Source organism: Emydura macquarii, unplaced genomic scaffold, assembly GCF_026122565.2.
Source record: "Emydura macquarii macquarii isolate MOO-44397 ecotype Brisbane River unplaced genomic scaffold, CSIRO-AGI_Emac_v2 contig_1027, whole genome shotgun sequence".
In the NCBI taxonomy this organism is placed as follows: domain Eukaryota; kingdom Metazoa; phylum Chordata; order Testudines; family Chelidae; genus Emydura; species Emydura macquarii.
Window position 1 is genome coordinate 11,803,599 of NW_027131164.1, and position 17,697 is coordinate 11,821,295.

The window sequence follows — 17,697 nt, forward strand, 5'->3', positions numbered from 1 at the left end:
TCCACTTTTCTTCCAGGGGAGAGCACTGTGCCTTTACAGTCAGGGTGCTGTTTGTGCTAGCCCTGCATTGCTCATGGGGTTCATGCTGGCATTGACTGGTGCTCGGCACGTGCCAAGAATGAGGGGTGCAACATGGAAAAATAAAAGACAAAATGGAAGAAGGGATGGAGTTTTCAGTTAATTTCTTTGGGGGGCGGGGAGTGCGGGGAGCAGCAAGCACCTCAGCAATTACCCTTGAAACGCACAGATAACAGTAAGGCTCCTTTGTGCCAACCCTCACCTGTCCTAGAGAAGGCAAACTTTTGCCTCTTCTAATTTGGTGCCAATATTAGGACTCTAACTTTTAAAAAATGTACTAGCTGTTAGTGCCAAGGTGATTTAAGATATCAGGCAGCCCATGATATGAATGCCAGAATGCATTACATTTCCAACCATCTTGTCTGGGGAGCTTAAATTATGCAGGTTTGCAAATCAGTAGTATCAGCATGTTTGAACTTCTTAGAACTTTTGTACTGTCACAAAGCAACTTTCTCAGTGTCTGGGAAACGAAACCTGTCACCCCTTTCACTTTCTTAGAAAACCCTAGAGGAAAACATGCAATTTAGTTAGGCAAAAGTGTTTCTTTAGCAAAGCTGAAAGGCAGCATGGTCCATGGATAGGCCACTGGATTGGGACTTAGGAGAACTGGGTTCTACTTCCAGGTCTGCTAATGACCTTCTGTGCAACTTTGACTAAGTCACATCACTTCTGTTTCCCCTCCCACAGTTTGCTGGTCTTGTCTATTTAGATTGTCAGCTCTTTGGGGCAGAGACTGTACGGGATCCAGCACAATGAGGACTTGATCTCAACTGGGGCCTCTTGATGCTACAGTAATTCAAACAATTAATGATAGCAGTAGACAGCTCTCAGGACAGAGAGACCATTGCTGGATCCTGAAATTAAAACATCTGCATTGTTTGATATTTTCAGCATCCCATTTCACCATGATTTCACTTGCTTCAGGTGATGTATCTACATGTTGTCAAACTGATCAATGTAATGTGTGCGAACATGTTTTAAGAAAAAAGGAAAGCAAAAGGCTTTTAAAAGTCCTATGTAATATTCCCTAAGCTTGTTACCATTCCTTCTCTCTGAAATCCCCTCTCTGAGAGAATCAATGATTTATTCAGGCAGTGTTCCTGTCTTTTGAGGTTAGGCCATCAAGTCAAGGAGCAGAAACAATACCATGTGATTTTAAGTGTCCAATCACTGAGCACAAATATCAAATACGGTGAATGGTTGATGAGTAATCTCTAGGGTGAAATGTGTTCACTCAAGAATAAAACAATTGTGACTAATGAACAAATTAGTAAAAATCGCAGTTGGACTATTCACAAACAGGAAAAAAAAAAAAAAAAAAGAGAGAACTTTATGGTATAAGTTATTCATTGCAAATAGTTCACCTAGGTCCGGTATGACTGTTCATGTGGTTAGAAAAGACACATTTTTATAACCGGATGAGAGGGTAAAAAAAATCATAATCTAACATCCTAAACTTTAAGGGAATCAATATTTGGTTAGACCTATGATACTAAAAAGAAATGTAATTGAGAATTTTGTTCCATGCACTGATGTAGTCTTGGTGCATGTTCATTTATACCTTCTGTAACTCCTTTTGTGTACAAATAACTGACCATTTTATTTCATTCAGAATGGACTGGGATATCCTAAGTTAAACAAAGACAAAAAACAAAAATCAAAAAAACCCAATCAGAGCTGTGTCCCATCTTCTGGAAATTTAAAAGAATGCATCTCACTAATGATTGCAAAAATTGTTTTTTTATTATTATAATTAAATATCAGTCACAAATTGTGTAATATTAGAAATTAATATATTCTGATACTCTCCTACCTTACTCTGCAGGTAGTCTCGGTCCCATTGCCTTGACTGAATCTAGCCCTAAGATCCAGAGTACCATTTAGATGGTGTATATAATAGCTGTATTGAAACTGGGTTGAATTCAAAGCATGACTTGCTGTGCCCCAAGGAAGCTAGCAAAAGTTGGTTCTCTCACCCATAATTTCATACCATTAAAAGAAAGCTGCCTACGGCTGCTTAGTTAGTGTGGATACTCTCAGTCAATTAAAGAGAGGGCACACTAAATATTTGGATTTAGGATGATTGCTAGAAATTTTTGCTGCACCTTTTTGTACCATATGCATCCCTGGCATCGAGTCTGAAACTTTTCAGCACTGTTCTAAATCTGAATCTAGCTCAATGATCTCTGAGATTAATAGCAGTTTTGCCTCCCATCATGTCCAGTTTTCTCAGTAGATGCTGTGCTAGGGTTAAAGTTTTTCAACTCCAGCAAGGCTAGACAGAAGAAACACATTTTTAAAACTGAAAGCCCAGCTATCCTTTATAAAGGGACCAGCCTGCAACAGGAGCTGTTCTTGTAAGTGTTGTTTGACAAAAAACCACTGTGTGATAATACTGAGCATTTTATATCTTCAAGCTGCCTGTACAAACATTAGCTATGAATCCTCACAATACTCATGTGAGGTACAGTAGGTTAGAACATATTGTTACCCCTTTTCTAGCCACTGATATTCAGGGTACATCTACACTTTGAGCCGGAGGTATAATTCCCACCTCAGGGAGACATACCTGTGTTAACTCTAGTGTACTGAAACTAGAGCATAGCTGTGGCACTGCAAGTGGCGGGAGGGGCTAGCTGCCCTGAGTATCTACAGATGGTCTTGGACAGGATCGTACTTGGGGCTGCTGGTCGCACCCACTGCTTGTGCCACAGTAGCTGCACTCTATTTATAGTGCGCTAGCTTGATCAGAGCTAGCATGGGTATGACTTCTCAGGATGGAAATCACACCTCCTGCCCAAAGTGTAGACATACCCTTAGAGTTGTTATATGACTTGTCCAAGGCCATGGAATGAAGGAGTCAGGCCCAGATCCTTAATGGTATTTAGGCACCTAGGTCCAACATTTAGGTGCCACTGAGATTCTCAAACTCCCTGCTCAGCTGCTGCCTAGCCCTGGAAGTGCTTAAATTCCCTAGTTGCCTAAATTTCTACTGGTAAAGTCCACATGGCATCTCAGTTTCTGCTGATAGGTGTACACAAAACTGCCTAAGTCCTGAGCTGCTCAACACTTTGATCACACCTTAAGTCCCAGTGGGAGTCTCACACTAGGCATTCCTGCAGCTCTCTTACCTGCAGGGCCCAGTGCAATCACTTATAGAATCATAGAATATTAGAGTTGGAAGGGACCTCAGGAGGTCATCTAGTCCAACCCCCTGCTCAAAGCAGGACTAACCTCTGCTATATCATCCCAACCAGGGCTTTGTCAAGCCGCAGCTTAAAAACCTCTAAGGATGGAGATTCCACCACCTCCCTAGGTAACCCATTCCAGTGCTTCACCACCCTCCTAGTAAAAAACTTTTTCCTAATGTCCAACCTAGACCTCCCTCCCTGCAACTTGAGACCGTTGCTCCTTGTTCTGTCATCTGCCACCACCGAGAACAGCCTAGCCCCATCCTCCCTAGAACCCCCTTTCAGGTAGTTAAAGGCCGCTATCAAATCCCCCCTCACTCTTCTCTTTTGCAGACTAAACAAGCCCAGTTCCCTCAGCCTCTCCTCATAAGTCCTGTGCTCCAGCCCCCTAATCATTTTTGTTGCCCTCCGCTGGACTCTCTCCAACTTGTCCACATCCTTTTTGTATTGGGGGGCCCAAAACTGGACACAATATTCTAAATGCGGCCTCACCAATGCCGAATAGAGGGGAATAATCACTTCCCGTGACCTGCTAGCAATGCCCCTCCTAATGCAGCCCAATATGCCATTGGCCTTCTTGCCAACCAGGGCACACTGCTGACTCATATCCAGCTTTTTATCCACCGTTACCCCCAGGTCCTTTTCTGCAGAGCCGCTGCCCAGCTCGTCGGTCCCCAGTCTGTAGCTGTGCATGGGATTCTTTCTTCCTAAGTGGAGGACTCTGCACTTTTCTTTGTTGAACCTCATTAGATTTCTTTTGGCCCAATCCTCCAGTTTGTTTAGGTCACTCTGTATCCTATCCCTACCCTGCAGGGTATCTACCACTCCCACCAGCTTAGTGTCGTCCGCAAACTTGCTGAGGGTGCAATCTACCCCATCCTCCAGATCATTAATAAAGATGTTGAACAAAACCGGCCCAGGACCGACCCCTGGGGCACTCCACTTGTGACTGGTTGCCAGCTAGACATGGAGCCATTGATCACTACTCGTTGAGCCCTATGCTCTAGCCAGTTCACTATCCATTTTATAGTCCATTCATCCAACCCATACTTCTTTAACTTGCTGATAAGAATACTGTGTGAGACAGTATCAAAAGCTTTGCTAAAGTCAAGGTATATCACATCCACCGCCTTCCCTACATCCACAGAGCCAGTCACCTCATCATAGAAAGCAATCAGGTTGGTCAGGCATGACTTTCCCTTAGTGACTTTCACTTAGTTATTTAAATCCTTATATGCGGGCAGCTGGAAGGCTAATTATATCCACAGTAAGATTCTTGCTATTTAGTATAGCCCTGTTGGATACTACAGAAAAGCAGTGGAAGGAACACATAAAATATGAAGCCTGTTCTCTTTGGTAGTTCTATACAGGTTCCATCCAGTAGTAAAAATTCCTCAGAAGGCTTTTTCTCCTTTTCTTCCTGTCATCAATAAAAATTCCTCTAAGGGACTCATGCCCTTTGGTGGTGAGAGATATTCAGTGCCATCTCCATCCCCAAAATAATTGGTGGTGGTGGTGGTGGGGGAGGGGGGAAACATTTATAAAAATAAGAAATAACTTCTTTGAAAATGGTTGGCAATATGTACATTCTCCCATATACCTTGAGAACTGAAAAAGGTTATAAAAGATGTTTTTCTTCCACTGAAGCACATATCACACAAATGTAATTGAAATCCTGATCTCACAGTACTGTTATAGTATGAGGTGGTGTTCTAAATTTTTATTAAAAAGCTGGTGTTACAACCTAGAATTGTAAGAACAGTTATATGCTCTTGATGGTGTGTTACCAGGATTTCATATTATAAAGCTAATTTTAAAAAGGCGATAGAATTAATGTCCTAATTTATGACTGTACTTAGAAGAACATTAATAACAAATAAGTGATTATTATAATAAAATTTGTCATCAATTTCACAAGGAGGAATTTCATGGCTAACATTTAACAATAAGCAGAGAATGAGCATAGGCAAATAAACATGGATGTGATTGGAACACTGTTATCAGAACAGCTGTTTAGCTGGGCATAGGATTTTAATTCTGTGCCCCAGCCTTCATGTCACACTACTGCTCGTCTTAAATCCAAATGTAAAATGCAATTTAGATAGAATACCAGAGACTGGAATATTTCACATCTGGGATATAGGGATGCACTGCTCTGTACACCATGATGGGAGAGTGGCTGTATTTATTTTACAGTGCCAAAGCAACACAATATGATCATTACTATTTAATAATAATGCCTAATAGTAATTATTATCAGTGTGGTGATTACATAAGAATTGAAATTTCAAAAACAAATTCACATAAGAGTTGATTAACAGCATTGATCTCTATCTGGGACTCAGCTTTCTCATCTGTCAAATGAGGATATTGATGATTAAGTGCTGCGTATCGTATTGGGAAGTTAAATTTAGTAATAGATGCAAAGTCTCAGAAGGAATATGCTATGTAAGTGTAAAGTATCAGTATCAATAATTATTACTCAGATAACTGAGAATGCTCTGAGATCCTGATTGATCAAGGCACTTAAGCAGATGCTAAAGTCCATCCCCAGTCAGCAATGTACTTAAGCATGTACTTAAATCCAGTTGAAGTTAATGGGACTTACAATTAAGCATTTGTTTAATTGTGTTGCTGACTGGGGATGAGTTTAGGCATGTGTTTAAATTTGCATTAAAATAGGCATGTGCTTACATTTTTTGCTGAATTGGAGTCTAGAACCCTAGCAACATTCTGTTCACATGTTTTTCAACCCATTACAGTAGTGACCAATACAGTGTTTTTAATTTTGTCTTTTGCATGTCTACGACTATAACGTTGACTTAATTACTCCACCTCCATGAGAGGAGTAGCACTTAATTGGAGGTTGATGGGTTGACCAAGAGTCAGTGTACACGCAGCGTTGCGTGAGTCAACTGAATTGGCCTCCAGGAGGTGTCCCGCAATGCTCTGATGTGACCACTGTGGAGATGGTTTTCAACTCCGCTGCACCACAGCCAGGTACAGGAAACAACCCCTACCCTGTTCAAGCCCCAGGAAATTTTGAATTCCCATTTTATGTTTGATCCATGTGGAGAGCTCGCCAGCACAGCTGGTCATGGCAAATGAATGCCCCAAACGCACTCCAGTCTGGAGTAAACAGAAGATGGTGGATCTTATTGGGCTGTGGGAAGAAGAGTCTGTGTAGGCACAGCTCTGATCCAGTTGAAGAAATATAGATATCTAGGAAAAGATCACAGAGGAGAAGGGTTACATCAGGAACACGCAGCAGTGTCGAGTGAAGATCAAAGAACTTCAGCAGGCATACCAGAAGATGAGGGAGGCACACAGTTGTTATGGTTCTGCACTGCAGACATGCTGCTTCTATGATGAGCTGCATGCAATTCCCTGGTGGTGACTCCACAACTCCCCCCAAAAGCAGTGTGGCTCTCACTCAGGATTCTGAGTCTTGGGCCAACACAATCAACAACGATGAGGACATTGAGGAGAATGGGAGGCAGGAGAGTGGGGGATCCATTTTTACTGAGAGCCAGGAGCTGTTTTAACACCAGAGTAGTCCAGCTCGTCACAAGACAGCATCGTGGCCTGCTGTGATGCCAGAGAAGGCATGTCTGGTGAGCATGCAATTCTAATCAAAGTGTAGGGGCTGCTTCCTCTTTTGCTTTGTTTAATATGGAAAGAAAAGTTAGGAGCAGTGGATATCTGCTTCCCACTCACCACTCCAGCTACAGAGAGGATGCGCCCCGGAGAAGGCTGTTTATGTGCACAGGCATGCCCCGAGAATCCTCCATTGAGATCTCCAGTAAACTTTCATGGAGGTACTCTGCAATCCTTTGTAGAAGGTTTCTGGGGAGGGCTGCCTTATTTCTTCCAGCTTGATAGGACACTTTCCCACGCCCCTCCAGTATTAACTCTGCTGGCATCATTGCAGCACACAGCATAGCAGCATAAGCACCAGGTCTGTACCCAGACGCTTGCAGCATCTGCTCCCTTGCTATCTGTGTTACCCTCAGAAGACTAATATCACATAGGGTCACCTAGGGGAGATGGTGGAAGTTTTCAATACAATTGCTCATACTATAAACTCAAAGGTGTGACCCCCACCACCCTTCTTGATTTCCGGGTCCTTCAACCTCAGTTTCCTTAGCATGACGGTGATTTTGTTGGCAGAGATCAGGCTTGACCTCACATTCTGCAAGTCCAGGGTGATTAACGCTGCTGATTGTAATGGACAGGAGGGGGCGTGTTCATGTCTTTTCTCGTGGTTGCAAATTCCACCCCTCTCTTCCCAATGGCACCTTGGACAAAAACTGCAATTTTGGAGACTTAACACTGGTGCCTGTCTCAAAGATACATCCAGATTATTGGGGGGGGAGGGGGGTATTTGGGGGTTTCCCACAAGTTGCAGCACAAGACCTGATGCCCATGCTGGGCTATACTCATCATGGCTGGAACAGCAAACTGGTTCATTGAATAGCTAGGGGTTCTGATTATGTTCTGGCTTGCACTTGAGTGTAAGAAGGGGAGTGATTTTTAAATAGTGACCTTGCACAAGAACCAGGGGATGCATTGACAATGGTCACCTTGTGCTTTGCATGCTTTACAGTGGAAAGCATGGCCTTCAGTAGCACGTCCTCCACACCTGCAGAGAGGCTGTCGCAGATGAGAAGGTGGAAAAAGAGAGCATGTGATGAAGTGTTCAACGAGATAATGAACGCCTCTGGGACAGCTGACACAGAGCTAAGAGCCTGGAGAATTTCATTGTCCGGGAAACTGGACATAGACATAGAGGGCAGGAAACATCCCAGGATCATGAGCTTGCCACGGAGGATGAGATGCTGCAGATAACGAAGGTTCAATTGGACATGCTGAGGCATCTGGTTGAGCTTCAAGAAAAGCAGCTTCTGGCTAGACTCCCTCTGCAAACCCTACACAACTGCCTGCCAGCATCGCCCTGTTCCCAGTCCCCATCCCCCGAACATTCCGGGGGGGGGGGGGGGGGGGGGAGGTGCAGTATCCCTTCCACTCAATAGTGGGGGAGAGGCCTAAACAAAAGGCAGCCATTTGAAGGCCTTTGAGTGGCACCACTTGTGTGTTTGGAAAGACACACTGCATTTGTTTTTCCCCTCCCACATTTATTCCACCATTTTACCCAGGTTATATTATTTTCTTGTTTTTTATCTTTCTTTATCTTTGTGAGATAAAAAACAAGGCGTCGAGATGAAGTACTCTATTTATTATGGGGGGGGGAGGGGAAGAGGAGGTGCAGTGAAACCGATGCAATGGAGGGGATGGTATGGGAAGGCACAAAGCAGATCAGTGGCACCCATTACTGTGCCTCATTACTGAAATGACTTTTCAGAGCCCCACGGAGATGCAGAGCCCATTACTTATTGCCCTCTGTGTGTGGTTGCTCAAAGTCAGCTGCCAGCCTGTCAGTCTCCATGGCCCACCCTTGCAGAAACGTCTCTCGCTTTGCCTCACAAATATTATGGAGCACGCAGCAGGCAGAGATAACAATGGGAATGTTGCTTTCACTGAGCTCTAACCTAGTGAGCAAACTGCGCCAGCGAGCCTTTAAATGTCCAAAGGCACATTCTACCACCATTCTGCACTTGCTCAGCCTCTTGTTGAGCCGTTCCTTACTGCTGTCCAGGTTCCTGGTGTACAGCTTCATGAGTCATGGGAGCAAGGGCTCTGCTGGGCCCCCCAGGATCACTATTGGCATTTCAACTTCATCAGTGGTTATTCTGAGATCTGGAAAGAAAGTCCCTAGTTGCAGCTTTTGGAACAGACCTGAGTTCCTAAATATGCATGCATCATTCACCTTTCCTGACCATCCCATGTTGATGTTGGTGAAATGCCCCCTGTGATCCACCAGAGCTTGCAACACCATTGAAAAGTATCCCTTTCTGTTTTTAGATATTCTTTGGCAAGGTGGTCTAGTGCCAAGATAGGGATATATGTGCCATCTATCGCCCCACTGCAGTTAGGGAAACTCATCACAGCAAAACCACCCAATATATCCTGCAGGTTGCCCAGAGTCACACACTTCTTAGCAGAAGTCAATCAATGACCTTATATGCTTGGATCACAACAGCTCCCACAGTGGATATACCAACTGCGATTTGATTCCCCACTGACTGGTAGCAGTCTGGTGTTGCTAGCTTCCGTGCAGCCATTGCCACCCGCTTCTCCACTCTCAGAGCAGCCCTCATTCTAGTGTCACTGAGCTTCAGGACTGGGGAGAGCTCTGCACAAAGTTCCTAGAAAGTGGTCACATGCATTCAAAAATTCTGCAGCCATTGCTCATCATTCCATACCCGCACAATGATGCGATCCCACCAGTCAGTGCTTATTTCCTGGGACCCAAAACGGTGCCCCACTGTGTTCAGCTGCTGTGTGACTGACAGCAGCAACTGGGTATTGTTTTGTTCAATGGCTTGCAGCAGAACTGCTTGATTGACATTGCAATGGTCCGTGCGTCGGCTCCTGTCTCGGCTCTGGAAATACTGCAGGATGGGTCGCGAGGTGTTTGTAAAGCTCATAACAAGAGTGCACAGCTGAGTGGGCTCCAGGCTTCTCGGGCTATGGTGTATGTGTGGCTAAGCCAGGCTTTTGAAAAAAGGCGTGAAAAAGTATGGGTTCTTTGCCATTGATATCAGGGGAGGGAGGGAGGAAACTGCATCATGGGAGGTCAAAGCCATGCTCCCATCCCTCCCCGTGACAATGTTTTGATCCCATGAATCATGGTACATGCTTCCCAAAATCCCCTGCAGCTAGTGAACTGTGGGATAGCTACTCATGGTGCTCTGCTCTGTGCATCGATACAAGCGCTGGTCGTGAGGACGCCCTCCATCAACGCAGACAGTGTGGTGAGGACATGCCCAACTGACTTAATTACTGTAGGGGCTGGATGTTGACTTAAATTAAGTCTACTTAACTTTGTAGTGTAGACATGCTCTTATGTATGTGGTGGCACAGAACAAAAAGCACCCTAATATTTATTGTTTTTCTTAAAACATGGTAGGCTCAGCCACCAGTGAAGTAAATGTAGGTAAATGTGTAATGGGCATTGGATACCTAAGTAATAATATTAGCACTTTATAGACATTGTCTAGCATCTTGAGCATGCAGCAGAGGCATTAATTAGATTATTCTTACAACACCTCTGTGTGGGACAGTGGGCAGGTTGGTATTGGCCCCAGTTCCCATATTTTACAGATAGGGAAATGGAAGCAAGGAAAGCTAAGAGACTTGCCCAAGGCCATAGAGAGTCAATCAGTGGCAGAACTAGGCTATAAAATCAGGAATTTGATTGCCAGGCTCTTGCTTTCTTCTTTCTAAGACAGGGCGTGAGGTGTGTTCACTCTAATAGGGCCCCACTGTGCTAAATACAGTGAGCATGATTTGGACCATACTGTACATCAATATAGATTTAGTAAATGGAATTTCTATCAAGGTTAGACATGGTTAGAAATATAAATGTGGCCAGTCTTTTCTGGGCTCTTCTTTTGTCCTCAACACTGTACATAGCACTATTGCCCTTTAGCTAGAAATATATTTTAAATTGAGCCGCTTGTGGAAAAAAAGAAAGGGTTTAAATAACAGGAATAAAAGGTTCATGAACTAGAACTATTTTTGAGAAGCCAAAAACTATTTTGTGGTGTTCAAAAAGCCTCCCATTCCATGATGTTTTCCTTTCCTACTGCTAGTGCTTATTGCACGAAGGAAGAAAACAAGCTCAGCAGGAAAACGAATGATCCAAAAATAAATCACCAGAACTACTTCAGTTTTTTCCCAGTTGTTTGCCACTGTCAGTTCTCATTAGATGAATATTAATTAGTTGACAAAATCTAATGATCAGTTTTTGTTTGTATCTTTAATTACAAATTGCCTCCTTCTGAGTTGGTGACTGTACAGATTGGGTCAAATTCTTCCCTGGTGTAATTACACACAAGAAGAATTGGCAGGTTGTCTCAGATGTGTTACTGGTGCATCTCAGCTACTCACACTATGCAGATGTTATTTGCATAGGTAAATACTCTAAATTCAGGGCCCAACACCAATACCTTCTTCATGCTCTGTAGCACCTTACTTCATGAGTACTCCCACTGAAACCAATGCAATTCTACACAAAGGGTTTAGGACTCCTTTGAGTGAGTCAAGACAGCAGATCTGTCCTCCTTTAGTTTCATAACAAACCCAGAACAACCTAGAGCTTTATAAATGAGCTCTCCTTCTGGGGCAACTTGTTATATTGTATCACCCATAATACCTTCCCCTAACTTCTATGACATCTGCTGGAAATACTATTTCCCATAAATGCACTGTGGAATTATACTGAAGGTTTGCAGTGCTGCTTATCATGGGGCTGGGTTTGGAATATTAAATTTAAGAAACAAATCTTTGCTTTTTCTAAGGGTTTACTCACTAACCTATAGTAATTCACATTTGCAGCGGTTTTTGAATGCTGTAAAAGAGGAAGAAATCATGATACCCTGAAATGAGTGTGGGAGGAGGAAATGCTTAATAAATAAAACTAAGAAGTACTAGGAAGAGCAATTTAAGCGGAGAAAAAGAGACAGTGCTATTAATCTGAGGCTCAAATGAATAAATTTCATAAATATGGTTTTTTAGACAGATGAAAAAGCTACATATTTGTGGAAGCTCTGTTAGATAAACGTCACATTTTGCACTGTCACCAAATCTAGTCAGATATTTGACCAATACATACTTCGATCCTAAACCTGCTTCCATTCCAATCAATGTGAATTTTGTCACTGATTTCAGTGGGATCTGGATCACCCCAAGTGCCTTGTGTATCTAGTCCTTTTAGAGGTAATATACCAAAACTGAACAGCTTCAAAACATATTACTTTAGTTTTTAGGTATTCACTGAGGCTCTGATTTGTGCTGTTAAAGTCAATTGGAGCTTTGCCATTGACTTCAGTGAGCGCAGGATCAAGCTCTTGTTTTCATTATTTACATAGCACCCAAAAGTCAACTTGATACCTTACAGTACAGAGAGAATGACATGGGGGCATATCCTCAGCATGTGTCAATAGTCATAGCTCCATGGAAGTGACTTCAGTGGAGACATGGCAATTTATATCAGCTGAGGATCTGCCCCTGCATCAAATAATTAATAATCCAATTTTAGATATTGCACAACATGTGGGAGTCATAAACAATAGGGAATAGATGTGGTAGGAAGGGGCAAGACTTAAAGCAATATGGTCATGTGGTTACTCAGTCTAAGCATATGCATGTCTTAGTTGCTTCAATTGTTGTCATTTGCTCTTTACACAACAAAGACTATATATGAAGAAACCACAAAGGCACAGTTGGGTCCTAAATAACCTTTTTTGCTAAATATATACAAACATGTGTGACCTAGCACCATACGTGGCTGCTCTGACGGTTTCTGGTGACTTCTAAAACAGAACACAATGAGCACCCCTAGAAGCTTCACAACGTATTGAAAGGGACACCACTTTATTCCCAGATACTACACAAATAATAACTGTTATCCCTAACTAGTCATTGTTCTTGTCTCACTTCTTGTGGACACTGTAGAAGAATGAAATCTTAAATTGGGATTTGAATAAAGTGAGAATGGTGGCTTGACCAGAACGGGGAGAATATCCCATAGACAGGAGTGGCATGGAAACAATTATGAGAGAAGAGGATAAATGGGATATTAGGGGTGGTATCACTGGTGAAGCAAATGGGGCTCATTTACTCATGTTGACCAGTTAGGTTTTCCAGTGAAATAACTTTTAGGGAAAAACTATCAAGATAAAGATTATACATTAGGTGAAATTCAGACCTGGTACAAGCAGTTACAACTCCACTGAAGCCTAGACAGCAGCACTCATTTGCAGGTATGAATTTGTCAGATGAACTGATGCAATCTTGTATTTTGTAATCGAAAGGCCATGTTTGATGCAAGGCATTACTGCATGTAACATACATTTCCTCTAAGTTTTAGCTACTCCCTCCAGTACTAGATGCAACCATCCTATCAATAAGATTTCATTATAAGTCTCCAGCAAAACATCACATAGTCCAATTCTACAAGTAATTTCTAGGCTGTTCCAAGGAAACCACCACTTTTACGAATTCAGTTGTAATTGACATCCATTTACTGATGCTGTTAAAGAGATCATCGGTGAATAATAATGTTGGATCTGCCTCTGACACTCTGCTATCCCCAGAAAGTGTTTTCAAAAACAGCATTCCCAAGGGGAAAGCACACACATGCCTTTTAAAGTCTGAGATATTTAATGTGCATGCTTGGTTACGCAAAGAAGATCCATATTTTGCCCAATAATGATGGACGTAGTTCAGAAGTCTAAATAGCGTGAATTCCCTTGAATCATGTTATATGAACTTGCAGGTGATCACACAAATGTGGATTCTCACCTGTTCAGGGATCACGTCTTGCCCCAAGAATGGCAGTGTGTTGTAGTCAGCAAGATCCTCTGTGGTGATATTAGGGAACAGTGGCCTAGTAAGGGTTAGTGCTGTGTTAGTCCTGGAGCTAGAGAGTCAGGGATTGATAGCCCTTCTTCATCCAGCAGAAGTAGGGTTCCTACAGCTCTCTTACCAGTGAGCTGAGGAGAGATTCCTTCCCTCCAGACCCTCCTGTTTGTATTGTCTACGTGATATTAGGCCAGAGTTAAGGTATTGTTTTCATGCTGCCTGGGACCTATCATCCTGCTCTTCAGGTCTGAGTCCCTCACAGCTGACACTTGCTGCATACCTGTAGCTTTGCTGGTTATTACCATAATTAGGCTTAGGAAGGAAATTTTCCTCTTAAGGCCAATTAGCCAGGACTTTGGTGTAGGGAGAACTTTGCCTTCTGGGATACTGTGGAAGATCCACATTAAAGGGCAACATTGTCTGAAGGCTAGAGCAAGGGAGTTGTAGACAAGAGGCCAAGGTACTTACAGACTCTAAGGTCAGAAGGGACCCAATATGGTCATCTAGTCTGATGTCCTACACAATGCAAGCCACAGAATCTCACCCACCCACTCCTGTAATAAACCTCCAACCTATGACTGAGTTATTAGAGTCTTCAAATCATGATTTAAAGACTGTAAGGTACAGAGCTTCCACCAGCAAATGAGCTATGCCCCATGCTACAGAGGAAGGTGAAAAGCCCCCAGAGCCTTTGCCAATCTGCCTTAGGGAAAATTTCCTTCCCGACCCCAAATATGGTGATCAGTTAAACCCTGAGCACGTGGGCAAGACTCACCAGCCAGACACCCAAATAAGACTTTCTCTGTAATAACTCAGAACCACATCAAACATCCCATACAGGCCATTGGCATATCTACCATCAGTAGTCAAAATCGGTCAATTGCCAAACTAGGCTGTCCCATCATACCATCCCCTCCATAAAATTATCAAGCTCACTTTTGATAATTTTTTGCCCCCACTGCTCCCCTTGGAAGGCTATTCCAGACTTTCACTCCTCTGATGGTTAGAAACCTGCATCTAATTTCAAGTCTAAACTTCCTGATGACCAGTTTATATCCATTAGTTCTTGTGTCCACACTGGTTCTGAATTTAAATAATTCTTCTTCCTCCCTGGTATTTATTCCCCTGATGTATTTATAGAGAGCAATCATATCTCCTCTTAACCTTCTTTTAGTTAGGCTAAACAAGCCAAGCTCTTTGAGTCTCCTCTCATAAGGCAGGTTTTCCATTCTGCGAATCATCCTAGTAGCCCTTCTCTGTACCTGTTCCAGTTTGAATTCATCTTTCTTATATGGGGGACCAGAACTGCACATGGTATTCCAGATGAGGTCTAACCAGCGCCTTGTATAACGGTACTAATACCTCTCTATCTCTGCTGGAAATACCTCGTCTGATGCATCCAAGGACTGCATTTGCTTTTTTCACGGCCACATCTCATTGGTGGCTCATAGTCATCCTGTGATCAACCAATACGCCCAGGTCCTTCTCTTCCTCCTCCTCTGTCACTTCCAACTGATGTGTCCCCAGCTTATAGCAGAAATTCATGTTATTAGTCTCTAATTGCACGACTTTGCACTTTCCACTATTAAATTTCATCCTGTTTCTATTACTCCGGTTTACAAGATCATCCAGATCTTCCTGCATAATATCCCGATCCTCCTCTTTTTGCCTTTACCTCCCAACATTGTGTCATCCACAAACTTAATTAGCACATTCCCCCTTTTTGTGCCAAGGTCAGTAATAAAAAGGTTAAATAAGATTGGTCCCAAGACCGATCCCTGAGGAATCTCCCTTAGGAACTCCACTAGTAATCTCCCTCCAGCCTGACAGTTCACCTTTCAGTATGACACGTTGTATTCTCCCCTTTAACCAGTTCCTTATTCACCTTTCAGATTTCATATTAATCCCCATCTTTTCCAATTTAACTAATAATTTCCCATGTGGAACCATATCAAATGCCTTACTGAAATCTAGGTAAATTAGATCCACTGCATTCCCTTTGTCTAAAAAATCTGTTATCTTCTCAAAAAAGGAGATCAGGTTGGTCTGGCATGATCTACTTTTTATAAAGTCATGTTGTATTTTATCCCAATTACCTTTAACCTCGATGTCCTTAACTACTTTTTCTTTCAAATTTTTTCCAAGACCTTACATACAACTGAGGTCAAACTAACAGGCCTGTAGTTACCCAGATCACTTTTTTCCCTTTCTTTATAATAGAACTATGTTAGCAATTCTCTAGTTATATGCTACAGCCCCTGAATATACAGGTTCATTAAAAATCCTTACTTCATATGCTAATTCCTTTAATATTCTTGGTTGGAGATTATGCGCCCTCCCCTCCCCAATTTAGTTCCATTAAACTGTTTGAGTTTGGCTTCTACATCGGATGTGACAAAGTGTTTGTTTAGATATTTGGCCATGCCTAGATTATCCTTTACATCCACCCAATCCTCAGTGCTTAGTGGTCCCACTTCTTTCTTTGTTTACTTCCTATTTATATGGCTATAAAACCTTTTACTATTGGTTTTAATTCCCTATGCAAGGTCCAAGTCCATGTGATTTTTGGCCATTCTCACTTTATCTCTACATTTTCTGAACTCCAAGAGGCAGCTTTCCTTCCTGATCCCTCCCATCTTCCACTCCTTGTAGGCTTTCTGCTTTCTCTTAATCACCTGTCTGAGATGCTTACTCATCCAGCTTGGTCTACAATTCTTGCCTATGATTTTTTTCCCCTTCCTTGGGATGCAGGCTTCAGATAGTTCCTGCAACTTTGACTTTAAGTAATTCTAAGCCTCCTCCATCTTTAGATCGATAGGTTCTTCAGTCCAGCTCACTTCCCCAACTAATTCTCTTAATTTTTTTAAGTTAGTCCTTTTGAAGTCAAATACCTTGTCACAGATCTATTTTTGTGTATCCTTCCATTTAGTATGAACTGAATTAACTCATGGTTGCTCAAACTGATGTAGTCCCCTACAACCAATTCTTCTATGAGGTCCTCACTACTCACCAATACCAAATCTAAAATGGCATCCTCTTTTGTTGATTCTGTAACTATTTGGTGAAGGAATCCATCAGCTATCACATCCAGGAAAATCTGGGCCCTATTATTACCACTAGCACTTATCCTTCAGTCTATATCTGGGAAGTTAAAGTCTCCTATAATTTACACAGTTCCCAGTAGTATTTACTTCCTTAAAAGCCTTAAAGAGATGTCTATCCATTTACAAATCAGATCCCGGTGGTCTGTAGCACACCCCAATATTATCCCGGGGAAACTCTAGTAATTTTCTTCCCCAATGTGATTTTTACCCAGACAAACTCTGTCTTATCAATTCCATGACTTCTAATTTCTTCACAATGCTACTCCACAACTTTTGCCTTTACATCTGTCTTTCCTAAGAAGCACATACCCTTCAGTACTTGTACACCAGTCATGATTACTATTCCATCATATTTCTATTATCCCTATAATATTTGGTTTCACTTCCTCTCCCAGTAGCTCTAGTGCCTCCATTTTGTTGCCCTCCCATGATGTGTCAGTCAGCCCTCTGGGAGTTTCTGTGGAGGGTGAAAGTGTATTCAATGAGGAGAGGGCATTGAGACGAGTTCATAGAGGGGTCACTCGACCCACTTCTGGATGGGTCATCTCCTCCCCGAGGGCTGACAACTGGACCCCCCTAGACTCCAATTTTTGCTGTTTGACTTTGCTCACTGTCCTTATCTCATTTGGCAAAGCCATTCTACTGCAAATATCACCTATTAGACTGGTATCTGCCCTTCCTCTTAAAGTCCATTCTGCTTCCCACTGCTGTCCCCTTTCTTACTTCATTTTCCTCCCTCTGAATGCTAAAATCAGGCATGGTGATTACTTGGGCATCTTCCAACCATCTCCCCCAACTCCCTAATTTAAAGTGCTCTTAATCAGTTGTGCCAGCCT